Here is a 19,445-nt window from a genome sequence, read left to right on the forward strand (position 1 = left end):
TAATCTAGTTTTTTTATTTGAGTCTGGGTCCTCCGTTCTGTGGCCTTCTCTGCTATTTTTACTTTTCAATGATAACCGTTGAAGTGGACTTTCAATTGTCAAAATGTCCTCCCATGATTACTGAATATGCTTTCTCACAGTCAGTCCCACTACGCCACTCTTGCAGTTAGGCTTCCCTCTTGGTTTTGAATTTAAACTTTGTGAGTAACTGTTAGGCCACATCACCTTGTATCCCTCGATTGTTCCAGTGCTACGCAGATCCATTATTACCAATACGAACTGCCACGTGTCTAACTTTGGTTGGCAACTTGTATTAACTCCCCAAATTGCTCTATTCGTGCCACGTGTTAAATTGTGATTGGCTTTTACAAATTATACAGCCAACAGGTTCCTAGCAATTTTCATTGAAAAAAACTTCACAATTCTTGAGTTTTGATTTTCCTTCTTGAGTTCATGCGTTTTCCAATTTAAGATTTTATTTATTTATATTTTATTCAAGAGATACGAGTAATTATAAATATGAAATATATTATACTAATTTATGACCATAAAAGCAAAACTTTTATTTCATAAATTGTTAGCTAAAAATGAACAATCACCAACCAACCAATAACTACACCCAAGCCAACGATATAACTCCCATAATGCCCCTCTCTATAGGAGTTAAAACTTATAATCTCCCACCGCAAAATTATGTGACATAATTATTAGGCGAAAAGTTCTAATTATAATTGCATGATGGGTTTAATGTACCAAAAAACTGTGTTACATGCAATTAATTAGTTATTTTCCATTTAGTTAGCAGTTTTACATGTAATTTTTGGCTCTAGACACCACTTTATTTGGTACAAATATTTTATCAATTATTAAATGTCCGATAAACAAGTAAATACTATATTTAGAGAAATTTAGTCAAAACTCCTCAGTTATATCATTGTTTGATGAAAATGACAACCTAATTTATTTTTTTATTTTTATTTATTTATTTTTCATAAACCCTCTAAAGAGAAAACACATAATGAGTAAGAACAAAATAAAATTTTTTTTTTTTTCCCCCTTTCTTTCATAGACAATATTGTAAGAGTAACATGTTACTGTAAGACATAATAATATGTTACTGTCAAATAGATTAATTGTCAAACAGAGTAACATGTTACTGTGAGACAGAGTAATATGTTACTATCAAACAGAGTAACTTGTTACTGTTACTGTTACTATTTACATCAATTTCAATGGTAACAATTTTTATTTTTTAAAGAATTTCATAATCAACATGAATTTTATTCGATAGATCTTGATGAGAAAATTCTAAAAGTATTAATTTTATTAAAAACTGATATTTACATCAAAAGTTATATTATCTTAAGGTTTAATATTTTGATAATAGTGATATTTGTTAGACTTTTCAATGAAAACTTTTTATACTTGTCGTTAATGCATTAAAATTTTATTATCAGGAGATTTTGATTAAATCGCCCTAGTATCACTACAACAAATTACACTTTTGGCGACTAAATTTTTAGTTGCCAAAAGTCATTTTTTTAGTCACCGTATATTTTTTCCGACTAAATTTTTTGATCGCCAGATTTGTCCCTAAATGATTGTCAGGAATGGTATTGGCGACTAATTTTTTTTTAGTCACCAAAAGTCACAAATTGGAGACTAAAAATTTAGTCTCCCAAAAGAAAATATTTAGCCGCCAAAAGGAAAATATTTTCCATCTTCAGCTTTTTAGCTACCAATTTTTTAGTCGCTAAAAATGTGACACTCCTTTTTCGCTACCAATTTCTTAGTCGCCAAAAACTTTCATTTTTTTTTTGGCTACCAATTTTTTATTCGCCGAAAACTTTCATTTTTTTTTTTTTTGGCTACTAACTATTTAGTCGCCAAAAGCTCAAGCTCTATTTATTAATTTTTTAAAAATGCACAAATTGCATATTTTTTATTCATTTCTAAATTATATGCTTTCTATTGTCAATGCAACCTATAATGCGTACATATACAGAATAATACATCTATCAATTATAATCTAAATCCATTATCAATAATACACATTTCATTATCAACTATTTAAAAACTTTAACTTGTAACATCATATTCCAAATATCATATAAATCCATACCAACTAAGTATAATTCATCTAAATTAAATATTACATACAAAAACACCGAATTTTCAAAACAGAGGATTGTACAAAAATAAATATCTTCCCTATACAGAACAAATGCTCTTCGTACACAAAAATAAATATCCACAATAGCCCCCGCAAAAGCAATCTGTAAAATAAATAAATAAATAAAAAATAACCATTAGCACTAATTCAATAAAATTGACATTTCAAATTATAACAATTATAAAATTAATAATTCTAACTTTCTACCTATTAATACAATTTTTCTACACACGTTCAAATGTAAAAACTCCACTTTCTTACATGCCTACCTATTCCTAAAATCATCAAAGACAAAAAAAAATAGTTAACCGTTAAGCTTCATCTTACCATTCAAATACAAGTCTAATAGAATCAATGATATGTTCGTTCTATTGTAATCAATGATACATTGGTACCAATACAAGTCTAAAAGGGATCCACTGAAATAGAATCAAAACAAAAACAAGTTGTCAATACACATAAGTACACATCAAATAATAGCCCCTGAAATAGGACACATCCAAGGGTCATAAGTATCAACCTTCTTTGCAACATTTCATAACTGGCCTTGCTAATAAGAGAAAATGCAAGAAGAAATACATCTGCCCCCACGATAAAATGTCAAAAATAGTGCTTATAAGCTTTGAAAGAGAGATAAAATGGACTAATAGGTTTCCTATGGGAATCTAATACTAAGGAACTTATTAAAACAAGGCAATTGGTATATCATCTGAGAGAATATACTTGTCCAAGACAATGTATTTAAGCTGACTTCCAGACTAACTGTCATGACCCGAACCTGCCCCTATAGATTAAGGTCATAACCGGACAATAATCATGAGATTATCTACGGCCTCAAATCAGATTAGAATATAATCCATCAGAGTTAAGGGGCCAAACGGAAGTAGACGTAAAAATTTTGAGCAATGAGCTATGCTTACATGGTGTAACACGTCCGCGTGGGACCCCGCGCTACAGTTCAGACTCGATTTTGTTTGCGGTTCTTAATCTTGAACCAAAGAGTCCAAATTTGGCAAATCGTTTTGAGAAACAGATTTTTGAAAAGAAGTGCCAAACATGGACTGCTTTGCCAGATATAGAGTCGCCACCTAAATTTTTTTTATGGGGGCATTTAGGAAACCCTGACTCGGTGCCGAAGGCCACATGTCCGTCATCACCGGAGTTGTCTCGGCTCGGGAGCTAGGGTACGATTGGGGAAGGTCAGCTATGAGCACCCCCTCTCGCCCGATCCGAAGATCGGCCTCTACTAACCGTGATATCCGTTTTTGAAAACATTATGTGTTCTTATTCCATTTATTAGCCTAGAATTGCTATGTTATGCACACAGCATACAAGTATAGACTAGATTGCCTAATTTGGAAACAAGCATTGCGTATCCGTTTGTCTTAAAAAAGGTACTTTGGAATTTGCTACTCGCAAGTAGGCTAAAATACGGATTTCAACGAGTTTTTCCAACTCAAACAATCCAACCTTCACCCACAGGCATTCAAACAGTTTATCACATAAGCATCTAGCCACATGGTAAGCATACTATCATGTTAACATTCACACGCATGCGAGATGCTAAGGCATAAATACTTACATCGTACTCCGTGCCAAAACAATAAACTAGTTAGCAAACATGCGTGATCCTAGTTCATGTTAATTTGACTAATGCAACACATACAGGATGTCACTAGAGTAGGCTCGGCTAACCTCAACATGGCATGTGAAATGCAATCAATTGATGCACGTATTCAATTTGGAATTGAAGTACAATGCAGTTAGCACGATGTACCGAGCCCGGTGCATGCAAGACGAATGTATGGATGCACGCATGTATAGCATAAGGTATGCTAATTTAAACATGTCCTATTACTAACCATCATAAGCAGGTAAGTAAAGGGGAAGAAAGAAGCGGGGATTGGAAGACATGCACACACTCACCCACACTTATTACAAATTTGCCCTCGCCCGGAGGGACCAAATAAATAATACAAATTAATTAACTACACAAGCTAATTAAATATTACAAATTGCCTAATTAATTAACAGATTAACTAAGCAAGGAAAAACAGATAAATCGCCTCGGGAGGAGAGCTCGATGCAATGCATGCTCGGTCCAGCTCGGAAGTGCACCGCCATGCATAGGCTGCCTCTGTTTTCCTTGCTGTGTTCCTTTGGAGGCTACCAAAATCTCAAGGATGCTTCTCTAGATACTGGGAATCACCATCGGCTGAGTAGAATTGCCACCGGCAGTGAATTGTGGTCACCGGCACAAAATAAATCCATCGGCTGGTGATTTACTACCGGTCGGCAATGTTTACTACCGGTCGGCAAAGAATGCCTGCAGAACCTGCAACTCACAGCAGCAGAGGACAGAACTTGCATGGCAATACAATTCAAGCAATGTATGCACCTATCATGTCCCCTATCATGTTTGTGACTCAAAAGGGCATGTGTCTCGATTCTCGGACCGCCAATCATGCATTTCCATGCATGACGGCCCAAAGAATCAAGTGTGCAACTTTCATGTCAAATGAAATGCAAACCAAACAAACAAACCAAGGCCCAAACAAATCAAGGAATAAGGCATGCATGCAAGATGCAATGCAACCTAGGCATGCAAGCTAAGGATGCAACATGGCATGGCAAGACACTTATGCAAGCATACAAGCAAACATGAGGCAATGCAAACTTATGAAAATGTGGACTTAGACATGATTTAGGCAACTCTAAATAGGCCTAAAACAGTGGCCAAAGTGACCAAAATAAAGGACTAAACACATACACACATGCACATGTTAAAGGAGCCAACACTTAGGCACAAATGGGACAACTCTCAAACACATTTGAAAGAGGCATAACATGGACTAATGGCATGCAAGGTAAGCATTGAAAATCATGTTACAAAGAGTATTAAGCCAATTAAACAAGACAAACAAGGCATGCAAACAAAGCCAAAAACCCAAGACAAGCCAAGAGGCTTAAACAGAGACTAAATCAACCAAGCCTTACAAGGCTAAGAGGACTTAAAATAGGTCTAGTGCAGACCTAAACAACAACCAAGGGACACCTGGATGGCACCTAAATGGCTCAAAATCAAAAGCATGCACAATGACCAAAACATGGAGCATGCAAGTCAAGCTTCCAAAGCTTCAAAGAGGTGTCCAAAGCAAGCATACAAGCATGTCAAAGAGACTGAAATTATGCTATAAATGATGCCAAATCATTAGAATAAAGCGAGTAATGCATGCTACATACTCACACACTTGAGGCCAACAAGCCAAAATGCAAAGGGGGCATATAATGCATGCCATAGCCGACCCAAACAACTGTGGACAGACCTCTAGCATGGCAAAATAAGCACACAAGCTTCACAAAACTTGACCTAAAACATGCTAGAACAAAGGCTAACAACCTAAGGCATATTAAGGCAATAAAGTGGCATTACAAGGTAGGTATGCTAAACATGCATGGTGTACCAAAACCAACACACAACAAGGTTATATCATGGCATAATAAGCATGGAAAACAGCCAAGACATGATCAATACACACTCTAACATGATGCTCTCTCAAGAGGCCAAAAAGGGTCCTTTTCAAGGACAACAAGGAGAGGGGGTGGCCCTCCCCTTTTGGAGACTTCAAGGCACCATCTCCGCCACTGAAATCCCTCAAGATTTCAGTGGTGAAGAGGCCCAAACACCAAAGTCTCGAAACTTGCTCAAAATAGCACAAAAAGGAGCCTTACAAGGCTTAGGAGGGGTCAAACAAACCCAAACCACAAAACACTCTTAATAAACAATCAAGAGGGCTAAAAAACAGAACTTTTTTGTATTATACACTAAGCACAAAAACAGCTCTAAGATAGGGAAAAATACAATGCAAGAATGGGGAATAAAAAGGCAAAATTGTTACCCTTGAAGCCCCCTTCAACAATGGTGCTCCAACAGCTCCTTTTAGGTTGAAAACAGCTCCAAAACTTCAAAAACAACCTCTTAGAACCTCAGTAGCTAAGTGAAGGTGAAACACTATGTGTTTGTGTGCAATAGTAAGACACAAACACAATTAAACACACACAAGTGGGAGATAGAGAGAGAGAATGTGTATCAAACCCTAACCCTAGAACTCAAACCCTAAAATAGATGTCTAAAAATATCTAAAGTGTCTCAAGTGTCTAACCCCTAAGGCCAAGAGAGAAGACTCTCTCTTATAGGGCCTTTTGTCTTGTAAAGCTTACAAGACAAGCTTCTAAAGAGGGAGATCCCTCCATACACGTGTATGGAGGGGAGTCAAATGCAAGACAGCTGTGTCAAAATATCTGCAAAAGCAGATGCACAGTAGTCGACCGGCCAAAGATGCCATTTTGGCAAAAGTGAGTGCCGACCGGCAACAAATAGTGCCGACCGGCAACAAAAAGTGCCGATGGCAGCAAAAACCAGCCGGTGACCTCTAGCCACTGCCGGTGGTGTGTGGGGATGCCTCACAAGGCATTCCCTGCCCCTCCAAGGCAAAACACAAGTGTTTGGTGCAAAACCAGACACAAAACGGTCAAGTTCGGAGATCCTGAGGCAGGGCGCGTAGCTGAGACCTCCGGGAACTCCAAACGAACACAAACATGGATGATCACCGAGTGTTCAAACGGTGACGTCCAAGTCTTGAGGACGGTCAAAAATGGGGTGTCTACAGTTGCCCCTCTTTGACAGAACTCGAAAGTCATAGCAATGACGGGAGTGAATGTCAAAGCCCAGAGACGACCCATTTTTGACAAGGCCGAAGACTCAGACAAACATGCAAGACAAACAAGATATGCGCCCGAAGGCAGGGGCAAAATGCAAGACAATGCAAAGAGCCAGACACAACTTATGATCAGGCAACATATACAAAACAATGTATAAATAATGCAAATGAAAATGAAAATGCAATTGAAACAACGCAAACTATATGCAAAGCAATTGAATCATGATCCAATCGCGAGCGGTTCAAAACCCTACCTATGTCAAAAATATTGATGGAGGTAACAAGTCCGCCTACCATAGAACGATCAACTGAACTATGAGCAACGTAGGCAGACACAAGAACAAGTATTTGGGGGGATTGACACAAGTGGGGAAACGACCCGCTGGAGAAAGGACTACGATCCTAATGCCGGATGCAAAAATTACACTACAATGTAATATATATATGGATATGCTGGGGAGGTGGCAATGGATATGGCACGCGGGCCAAACCAAATCTTGCCTAGGTAAGGCATGTACACATACAAGCTACGTCTAACATAGAACAGTGCACTGAACTATGCTTTGACACGAGAAGTATGGGCACATACCAGACCAAGCTCAACATGGAAAGGCGCAAGCCATAGACAGAGGTGATGCAATGAATGCATGCGAATTACAATGCAATGGAATGGAAATGATACGATGGATAAGGCACGCAGGCCAAACCAAATCTTGCCTAGGTAAGGCATGTACGCATACAAGCCATGTCTAACATAGAACGGTCCACTGAACTATGTTTCGACGTGAAAAGTATAGGCACATACCAGACCAAGCTCAATCATGGAAAGGTGCAAGCCGTAGGCGGAGGTAATGCAATGAATGCATGCGATCTAAAATGCAATGGAAATGGATATTTACAATGGATATGGCCTGCGGGCCAAACCAAATCTTGCCTAGGAAAGGCATGTACGCGTACAAGCCGCGTCTAACACAGAACGGTCCACTGAACTATGTTTCGACGTGAAAAGTATGGGCACATACCAGACCAAGCTCAACATGAAAAGGCGCGAGCCATAGATGGAAGTGATGCAGTGAGTGCATGCGACCTATAATGCAATGGATATGGCACGCGGGCCAAACCAAATCTTGCCTAGGAAAGGCATGTACGCGTACAAGCCGCGTCTAACACAGAACGGTCCACTGAACTATGTTTCGACATGAAAAGTATGGGCACATACCAGACCAAGCTCAATCATGGAAAGGTGCAAGCCGTAGGCGGAGGTAATGCGGTGGATGCATGCAAACCACAATGCAATATCTACAAATATGCAATGATGTATGACAATGCAACTATCAAAAGTCGTTCAGGCACGACAAACACCGAAGGACTTGCACCTTCAGAGGATTTAGGGTCTCCTAGACCATGGATATACCTGTGGCTTAAGACATGCCTGGCAATGCAACCGAACTGCACACATCAATGTGCCGAAGGTTTTGCACCTTCCAAGGATTTAAGGTCTCCTAGACCGTGGCGAATACTTGTGCGGTTCGTCTAGTTGCACCAGCCTTAAATGAACTGTACATACAATATCGTGCCTGAAAAGAAAACAAACTTAACAGGTACAATGTCGTTAGCAACATGCATGACAATGCAAATGAAAGCGAGACAACGCGGGTCGCAAGGAATGTAAGACAATCCAAATGAGGCACGCATGCTAATGCAAATGTCGACACACATGCCAACGAAAATGTGACACGCATGCCAATGGAAATGAGGCACACATGCCGATGAAGAAGATGGGGCACATCTGCCAATGGAAATGAGACACGCATGCCGATGAAAGTGAGGCACACGTGCCGATGCAAATGAGGCACACGTGCCGATGAAGATGGGGCACACATGCCAATGGAAATGAGACACGCATGCCAATGAAAATGAGGCATACATGCCAATGCAAAATGAGGCACACGTGCCGATGAAAATGAGGCACACGTGCCAATGCAAATGAGGCACACGTGCCGATGGGAATGAGACATGATGCAAGTGTGACACGCATGCCTCATAGGATGCAAAATGATACAAATGAGACACGCATGCCTCATAAGATGCAAAATGATACAAATGAGACACGCATGCCTCATAGGATGCAAAATGATACAAATGAGACACACATGCCTCATAAGATGCAAAATGATACAAATGAGACACGCATGCCTCATAGGATGCAAAATGATACAAATAAGACACGCATGCCTCATAAGATGCAAAATGATACAAATGAGACACGCATGCCTCATAACATGCAAAATGATACAAATGAGACACGCATGCCTCATAGGATGCAAAATGATACAAATGAGACACGCATGCCTCATAGGATGCAAAATGATACAAATGAGACACGCATGCCTCGTAGGATGCAAAATGATACAAATGAGACACGCATGCCTCCTAAAATGCAAAATGATACAAATGAGACACGCATGCCTCCTAAAATGCAAAATGATACAAATGAGACACGCATGCCTCATAAAATGCAAAATGATACAAATGAGACACGCATGCCTCATAAAATGCAAAATGATACAAATGAGACACGCATGCCTCATAAGATGCAAAATGATACAAATGAGACACGCATGCCTCATAAGATGCAAAATGATACAAATGAGACACGCATGCCTCATAACATACAAAATGATACAAATGAGACACGCATGCGTCATAGGATGCAAAATGATACAAATGAGACACGCATGCCTCATAAGATGCAAAATGATACGAATGGACTTAAATGCGTAACAACGCACGTGTTTCGGAATGCATGACAATGCATGGTAAGAGAATGCATGACAACGCGAACGATGCGCGAGGCGACGTATGTATTGAAATACATGACAATGCTTGTAATAAAAATGCAATGACAATCCATGAGAGATGTGCATGACAATGCAAGGGGTGCGTGTTACAACGCATGTAGTATGTGCATAACAATGCTACCGTGAGGCGCATGATAGTGCGATATAATGCACCGAAATAGTGCGATGAATGCGTGCAACGCACACGGGGTAACTTTTGGATCTTGTAAAAGGCAAAAAGGATACCAAAGGATACAGCATTGTATGAGTTAGAGTGCTATGCACAGAAGACGCGGTTCGAGGTCAAAACGGAGGCCGGTTGAGCGTCGGAGATACACTTTCTTGCACTTTCTTGAGCTATGAAGACCAAAAACTACTCATATGGCCTAAACAAGGTTGTGGGAACACCACCGGCCAGGAGGGGAAGCCACCGGCTGTCCACCGGCTGCAAAATAATCTCATCGGCACAATATTCTGCCGACCGGCACAAAATGTTGCCCACCGGCAAAAAGTTCCTGAGTCGAGGCAGATTCGACATTTCACCATGGGTGTTTTAAAATAGGGTTTCTAAACCCTATTTCTCACTTCCTCCTTCGCTGAAATTCCAAACCCTCTCTCTCTAGAGTGTTTTCCTCTCCTCTTTTCTCCGTTTCTTCGCGTTCTACGCCCGTTTCGTCTTTGGATTTGCGATTTTCTTCGCGTTTCGGACATTTTCAACCGAACAAATCTTTGTTTCGGTACCTCTTTTTCCGTTCCCACCTTTTTGGGGTTTGTTCCCCTCGCTTTCCTCTTGATTTCCGTACCCTTTTCACATCCCGGCCTTTTCGGTCATTTTCGACCTTCTCGGGGGTTGACTTTTCGGTTGACTTTCCATATTCTAGCCCGGTTTTCCTCCCTCCGGCTATTTTCTCATCATTCTTGACATGGCGGATGACATTCCACGCGGTCGGGCTCCCCCAGATCACGAGATGGATCCCGGGGTCGAGCTCTTACCTTTGAGCGAGCACCCGTTCGACCCGGCGACCTACCGGCCGGCGATTCATGTTCTGTCCCCTGACGGACTTCGCCAGTTTCGGAGTTTCGAGAGGCACGTGCCACCCGAGCTATTACTGCGTGAGCCTACCTCCCACCTGTTCTTCGACGCTTCCGAGGTAACTCTCTTTTCTCTGCTTTACTTTCTGCAATGTAGGATACAAAACTGTCGTAGCTAGTTGTGCTCTTTAATTGCTTTAGCTCAGATACCCTCCATACTGTAGTTGATTGTAAACATTCGTACAACTGATATCTGCTTGAGACTGATACATGCACACACACTGCACTAGCCCTGAATCACACGGCGCACACTGTATTTCACTGCACACACACTGGTACCCAATATTTACTTGAGTCTGGGAACACGCACACATGCTACACTGTACTGAACCATCCGAACATGCTGACGCATCACACGTTGTAGTTCACTGTAGGCACACCGGCACCCGGTATTTGTTTAAACCTGTCAAACTTGCACACATGCTACATCTATATGCTTCTTAGAACTGCATTTTGAATATTTCCTTGCAATTGTTGTTTTCTGTTTGCAGGGGGATTCCCATACCATCCGTGGGTATGGGAACACCGGCGCCCGGGACTGGTATGCCAAGCTTCCCGATGCGGTCCGTCGCATAGTGGACCAGGCGGGTTTCGGCGTATTCTGCAGAGGACTCTCCAGGCTCACTATATGCAGACCTCTCCTCGCCGCTTTGGTGGAGAGGTAGTGGGACACCACCGATTCATTCCATTTCTCCGCGGCAGGGGACATGACGATGACCCCTTACGATTTCTCGATGCTCACAGGCATCGGGGTAGGGGGTGATCCGATCCCCTTTGATATTGACATGGACGAGTGGACTGCCGCGCAGATTTACTTGCTCGGCGAGCTGCCGCCTTTGGCGCGTCCTGGCTACGTCCGATATTCCTGGTTCGAGGTGCAGTTCCGGGTCCAGCCCACCCTTGTTGATGCAGCCCCGATGACTCCGGAGGCCGTGGAGAGGTACGCACGGGCTTCCTCATGTTCTTGTTTGGGACGACCATTTTCGCCGACCGGGCGAACACCGTGCCTCTCTGCCTGCTCAGCGCACTGGTGTCAGGCGGATCTTGCATTACGACTGGGGTGGCGCCGCTCTGGCCACTCTCTATGGGTATATGAGCTTAGCTTCCCGTGGCAGCGGACAGTTGCTCGGAAGCTACTGGCGTGCTTGGGAGGTACGTTTCTTCTCCGCTTTTCATTTCTGCTTTTCTATCTTTTTTGTACTCTGTACATTGCACACACTGTAGTCTGCTTAATACTTGCTGTATATTGTACACACGGCACACACATACTCTGCTTTACACTGACTGTACACTGCTCACACTGCACACTCTGCACAATACACTGCACAACACGTGGCTCTGCTATTTCTGCTTTTACTCTATATTCTGCTTTGCCTAATAAATGCACTGGTATTTACCTTGCAGTTGTGGGTTTATGCCTACTTTCCTAGGCTTGCACCCGTGCCAGTCATGGAGACCCCTCTGGTCGTCCCTTTTTCGCGTCGCTTTGACAGGAGATGCACCCGGAGGCCGCGAGAGACTTTTAGCTTCTTCCGCCGCTTCTTCGACACCATCACCCCCACAGAGGTATGTTTTACTTGCAGTTCATTTAAGCTTCGCCTTTCTACTGCATATTTTAATAACAGTAGATAACAAACTGTATTGCATTTTCAGATCACCTGGCAGCCTTGGGCTCCTTTGCCAGCCATGACGCGGGATCGGTTTGCCGGTGCCGATGAGACCTCGCGTTTTCGGATCTTGCTGGAGGGCCCGGTCTGTCGAGCTTGGTACCTGGGTGAGCGTTTCTTATGCCAGACCCTAGGGTTACCGGAGCAGATAGTACCGGTTCATCCTCCCGAGGATATGAGGGAGACCGAGAGGCTCACTACGGAGCAGATGGCCGATTATACCATCGGTTGGGAGGCGACCCGCTTTAGAGGCATCGGCGACTACCGAGAGTACGTGTAGACGTACATTATGCGGTCTCTGAGCGGCGGCCGTCGGGTTGAGGGAGCTAGGCCCGTGGCGCCAGCGGCTAGGGCAGGAGCGGGAGCTGGAGCAGGAGCTTTGAGGCGGGCCCGAGTCCGTGGCAGGGGCGGAGTTCAGGGGGGACGGGGGACCGGTTGGCCTGTTCTGCCCACTTCACTGACTTTCCGAGGGCAGGGTGGGGCGACCTATCAGATCCCCTTCGCCCCTCCGCCGGCGGATCACAAGTTTGTCGGTGTCCCCGACTTGCCTCCGGTATGTATTACTGCATTTTTGTACAATCATTTCATTTCAGTTTATTTGATATTCCACAGAATATTGATGCATCTGATATTTTTGCAGGCTTCTTCTGAGTACACCCGGCAGTCATTGGAGATGAATGCCTCCATGATAGGAATGCTACAGCGGACCTTTGATCTCCTGGCCCTCTACAGCATTCCGGTATGTTCTTCTGATCACGGCCTCAAATCACTCACAAGCTGATTCACGTAATCTGATGCATGGCACAACACCTGATACACTGATCTCACAGCGTCTGATACACTGCATACACTGCATTCTGCACTGTACTTTATACTGATAAACTGCTCACGGCATTCATACATTGTACTCATACACCGCATTATGCACTGATAAACTGCTCACGGCATTCACACACTGTACTCATATACTGCATTCTGCACTGATAAACTGCTCACGGCATTCACACATTGTACTCATATACTGTATTCTGCACTGATAAATTGTCCACAGTATACTGATGCATTTGCCTTTTATGTACTTTTTCAGCCTCCCTTCCAGATTCATGTGGCAGGAGGTGCTCCAGCTAGACCTTCCGTCCCTGCCCGAGGGAGAGATGAGGAGGGCAGAGTATTCCCCCGCACCAAGGTGGGGCACACTCATGTCGGGAGCAGTTCGCGGGCTCCCGTCCCTGATGATGACGATGATGATGATGACGAGTCAGAGGCAGAGGCAGAGTCGGAGGCAGAGTCATCGGAGGAGGAGACCAGAGGCGACACTAGCTCAGGCTCTGACGACGATGCTGATGATGCTCCTGGACCTTCGTCTAGGAAGAGGACTAGGACAGACCGATAGCCCTCGGAGTCGCTGGACACGGATACAGATTTTGTTGTTTTTCTTCTTTTTTGTGCTTTTCTCTTTTTGTTGGTAGTTAGGATGCTTTGTACTGCCACAGGCGGATTTTTGCTTTCCTCGAAACTTTGTACTTAAAAAAAGATTATGAAATGAACAAAATTTTTTGCTTAAACAGTGTTACATTTACATATCTCATGTATTGCATCGTATCCCATCATGTTACACTTCAATATAAATGGAATTTACCTGTTGTCTGAATGATTGAGCACTTGCACTGTGGTAATCGGATAACTAAACAGCCAACAGCATAATAGCCCAAGCAGCCCACTGCCTGATTCTGGACACACACAGCCTTTTACTCTACTGGGGATTAATCTGCATACAACCCATAACACAGCATTCGGTTCATTCTGCACACAGCAAATCCTGAGCGAACGGCCCAATCTGACAAGACGGACTACGGGGGTGAAACTAGCTGGAGTTGAAGCACGCTCAAATATAGAGAATGGCACAGCATTCTGAGTATAAACGATTTTTGAAATTGAATAAGGGTTTTTCAAACCGGGGTATCGAGCCTACAACTGGACGCAGCGGGGAGGACTTAAACAAAAGGGTGCATGACCTAAACACAACGAGACACGCTCAGAAAAGACCTAAAACACAGGTTGAGGTAAACAAAACAAAAGACACGACATACAGACGCGTTAACGAAGGCGGGGAACCTCCGATCACGAAGAGCCAGTTTCTCTGGGTATCGTTTCCCACCCTTTTCTCATTTGTGATTCTCACATCACTCGGCTCTCAAGCTCGGATTTTCTCTTAAAACCCTTTTCCTCACTTTTCTCTCAACTCACACCTCTCTATTCTTCATTCTCTCATTTTTCGTCCCTCCCCAAGGTGATCAATGAATGAATAGGAAGTTGCGGGTTCATGCCCAATGCCGTTAGCTCACGGCTATTTCTTCTGGTGGGTAGAGTGCCCTTCTGGCAAGTATGTTGACGACCGGGGGGGGAGACAGAGCGCCTGGCTCAACTGTCCCCTTAGTTCATCACTTTAACCATTCTTTGTTTTTGCTTTCTACTAAAATAATTTTGATCAAAATGAGAGTTGGATTAACGTACTTGTTCGATTTTTGATTTGAAAATCATGCAAGTTAGGCTGTAAACACTGAAAATTTTCCCTTTTGGGTCCAAGACAATGGTCCAGTTTTGGAAAATGGAATAGTTTTCGAGAAAATAGTCAACCTCAGTAAAAATTTTCAAAAACTATTTTGCAAATAGTCAATGCTCAACGAGCATGGAACTTACTCTTTGAGATGCGCAACCTCGAATCGGAGGCAATGGAAAATTGCCCCTGGCTTGAAGGGGGGTGGATGGCAACGGAAAGTTGCCCCTGGTTTGAATGGCGTCTCGCGACGACTCGTGGCAACGAAAAGTTGCCCCTTGTTTGGATGATGCCGCAGCAGTCCGCAAACAGTCTTCATTGGCGGTGGTCGAGCTCTTGGACACAGAGATGACGAAGACGGCCATAACAAATATATGGACACAGTTGCCTTGGAGGGTGTTGGCGACTGGACTTTGGGATGAAATTGAAACCATTGCATGGACTGAGACGCTATGAAAGCGTTGGGGGCTGGACTTCATGATGAAGTTGCCTACGTATCCCAAACATGGGAATCAAGCCTCACGTAGTTCCGGTTAAGGTACACTCGGGTATTTTAACCTTCACTTTTCAGGCTCTAACTTTTGCCAAGGCGCCCAATGCGGGTTTTCGACCTTGCGAGCTTCTTTTTATTTTCCTTTTCTTTTGTTCATTTCTTTTTCTTTTCTTTTCCGCATTTTTCTTTTCTTTTCTTTTCTTTTCTGCTTCTTTTCTTTTTTTGCTTCTTTTTTGTATTTTTCTCTTGCTCTAACTTTTGCCTGGGTCGCCCTTCCGGGTTTTCGGCCCAGCGAGCCTCTCAAAGGGTAAAAGTGTAACAAATCCATGTCAAATGGTTTTTTGAAGTTGAAGCCTCTCTGTGTCTAGGAGAACGGCCGTTGCACTGATTTGCGAGAGAATCCATCATGGTTGTTCCACGAGCTTCTTTTGATGAGATCTAATCTTTTGATTCAACTTCGACGCCTCTTGCTCGAGGGCTGCTCCTGATCTGGCCATACAGACCTTGCATGACGGTTAACTGTTGAACTTTCTGAACGGGTTCGAGGTTCGAAAACGGACCGGTTGACTCTCGAGGCTGAGAGCGATCCTAAGCTGCACAATCTCAAGAGCGATTCCACACAGGTCTTCACAGGGCCGCGCAAAACATTTGTTTTTAAAAGTTTTTAAGAAAGCGACAAATCGCTCGCACCGAAGATAGTGCGGAACCAATCCGGATCAAGCCAGGATCCTTCTCAGTACTCATGCTGACAAGCATGATTTCATTCATTAAAGGCTTAGCATGCCTCTCATTTCTCTCAAAATGATCAAAATTTTGCAAAACCCGAGGAATTCCTTCCTCTTAGTTTTTTTATCACCGCAGTGCTCGAAAGAGGTTTTTGAAAAACTTAGGTTAGTGCAATGAACTTGGTACGTAGGAGAGCAGGCGAGATGTACTGTCAGCCCAATCAAATCCTCTGGCACAAATAACTCACACTGAAAGCGAGCATGAAAATGAGATAACCACAGCTGTTTCATTCAGATTTGTTGGTGTAACTGGCCCCTTGACAGAAACAGACTCAAAAAACAAAAACAGGTAATTACAAGACAAAACGGTGTTCGAGGCAACAACCCCAGAATCACCTGGTATTCTATATAAAAGGGACTGACTCGCTACAACAAGACAGACCCTTAAGCAAAAAAGACTGACTCAAGACAAAGAGACAGACTCAAAACAAAAGACTGACTCGATACCCAAGCCAGGATTTACAAAGCTAGCGTTCACAGCCACTCAAAAACGCGTGCCAGATGCCACATTCAAAATACACCAGATGCTGCCCGCAGGTGGTTCACTTTCTGATTACATACTTGCAGTATCTGTGTCCTCAAAATCCAATAACTGGGTGGTGACGGACTTGGCTGAGGTGGGCGGGAGGATAACCTCGTTGTCAATCAAATCTTGCACCTCATGATGGAGGCGGAAGCAATTGTCGGTTGCATGGCCTGTCTGCTGGTGGTACGCGCAGTACTGGGCAGCATCATGCGTAGCAGGGAGATTCTTCGGGAGAGGCCGAGGCTCCAAGGGTTTAAGGTGTCCCCTCTCGGCAAGGATCTGAAGTGGCTTAGACAGAGGCATGTAGAGAGCATGAAAGGTCCTGCGCCCCCGGGGCAGGTACTTTGGAGTCTAAGCGCTCTTACTAGCCGCACAAGCGAAAGGGTCGGCAGGCGCCACCTTAGCTTTTTGATCTTTCCCAGGTGCAGGAGCGGGAACAGGAGGAACTGTTCTGGCATGACGGGGCCTATCCCGATTTTCTGACTGGCTTGAACTACCCTCAAGTGGAGTGGGGAAAGCATCCTCCACAGTTTTTGCCACAACTGCAGATATCTGTTGCTTGTTTATCCCCGCGGCTTTCAAAGCCTCGACTGCCCACAGCAGTTGTTCAATGGGATCGGCATCTGCCTTCATTTTGTCTTTTCTTCTGGCCTCAGCCTGATCGAGGGTTTGGGTTGATGTTGATATGTCATTACCATAGTTGGAGGCCATCTCCGGTTGGCTAAGTTCGATCACAATTCGCCCCAACAGCGGGGGCTTCTGGGGTACAAAACTCCCGGCATATGGTGCAGGTGGAGGTGAAGCTGACATTCCGTAGGCGAGATCCGCCACAGACCTCTAGAGATCACCTATCATCCCCATTAGTTCGAATGTAGTAGGCTCGCGAGCCTGGTATAGTTGGGGGGCCCAAACCGGGTGCGCAACAGGCAACCTGGGTGGATGTGGTATATCAGTATTGATCTCACCTTGCAAAGTGATCCCCTGCTCCAATGCAGCCGTCATAATCACGATCTCTTCCGAATTCTACGTCATCATAAGTCCTGCCTCAGCAAGGGGGAGCACTAGCTATTCTGTACTAGCTATCCGAACTGAAAGAGACAACAAACAGAATTTCAGCCCAAACAAATCAAACACGGGCGTAGCCGAACAACTGCACTCTACTACTGATCACTGTTCCCAGAAATCACTATCCCCAAAAAAACTGAGCCTGATACCCGCAGATAACTGATTCTTAACAACACTGATATTGGTGCCCTCGGGCCCCGGGCCTGATACTCAAACTTGCAAACTGATATGTACTTTCCCTGTAGAGAAACACTCTAAAAGCACATAGCAAGTAAAGAGAGCCAAAACACCCCTATGTTGGGGTAGGGTTTCCCTGTCCTATTTTGTCAGGAGCTAGGGTTCCACTATGCACGCAGCGGTTCTCAAACAACCTAACATCGGGTAAGCAACCTGTCCTATCTTGGAATGGTCACTATGGATCCGAATATGCACTAGGTCGAATGGTCGAAAAGGGTGCCCCGGTAAAATCGGGGTTTGTGTTCCCATACTGTCAGAGCCTATAACCGGTCAGCCTTATGGTCATGCCTTGACAAGACAAGCCTCCGGCAAACCGTTCAGGAATGGCAGATGGCAAACACTGTGTTCCTAGGCGCACCAATGCACATGCAATGCCAAGAGACACATAAATGAAATCAAAACAGGATATCACGAGTTCGAGTCAAGCTCTCTATATCCCCAGCAGAGTCGCCAGAAACTGTAACACGTCCGCGTGGGACCCCGCGCTACAGTTCGGACTCGATTTTGTTTGCGGTTCTTAATCTTGAACCAAAGAGTCCAAATCTGGCAAATCGTTTTGAGAAACAGATTTTTGAAAAGAAGTGCCAAACATGGACTGCTTTGCCAGATACAGAGTCGCCACCTAAATTTTTTTTATGGGGGGATTTAGGAAACCCTGACTCGGTGCCGAAGGCCACATGTCCGTCATCACCGGAGTTGTCTCGGCTCGGGAGCTAGGGTACGATTGGGGAAGGTCAGCTATGAGCACCCCCTCTCGCCCGATCCGAAGATCGGCCTCTACTAACCGTGATATCCGTTTTTGAAAACATTATGTGTTCTTATTCCATTTATTAGCCTAGAATTACTTTGTTATGCACACAACATACAAGTATAGACTAGATTCCCTAATTTGGAAACAAGCATTGCGTATCCGTTTGTCTTAAAAAAGGTACTTTGGAATTTGCTACTCGCAAGTAGGCTAAAATACGGATTTCAACGAGTTTTTCCAACTCAAACAATCCAACCTTCACCCACAGGCATTCAAACAGTTTATCACATAAGCATCTAGCCACATGGTAAGCATACTATCATGTTAACATTCACACGCATGCGAGATGCTAAGGCATAAATACTTACATCGTACTCCGTGCCAAAACAATAAACTAGTTAGCAAACATGCGTGATCCTAGTTCATGTTAATTTGACTAATGCAACACATACAGGATGTCACTAGAGTAGGCTCGGCTAACCTCAACATGGCATGTGAAATGCAATCAATTGATGCACGTATTCAATTTGGAATTGTAGTA

The 19,445-nt window shown here is 43.7% G+C and overlaps 1 long non-coding RNA gene across 1 annotated transcript in view; it reads right to left on the bottom strand.

The window, feature by feature from the left end:
• Positions 1-2,028: 2,028 nt before the first annotated feature.
• Positions 2,029-19,445, bottom strand: part of LOC114307136 (uncharacterized) — a 31,529-nt gene continuing 14,112 nt past the window's right edge. Inside the window, exon 2 of the long non-coding RNA XR_003644971.2 lies at positions 2,029-2,276. This is a non-coding gene — a long non-coding RNA (uncharacterized LOC114307136). The remainder of the gene's footprint in view (positions 2,277-19,445) is intronic.

The sequence above is a fragment of the Camellia sinensis genome, chromosome 14, assembly GCF_055761805.1.
Source record: "Camellia sinensis isolate YWXY chromosome 14, ASM5576180v1, whole genome shotgun sequence".
Taxonomy (NCBI): Eukaryota; Viridiplantae; Streptophyta; class Magnoliopsida; order Ericales; family Theaceae; genus Camellia; species Camellia sinensis.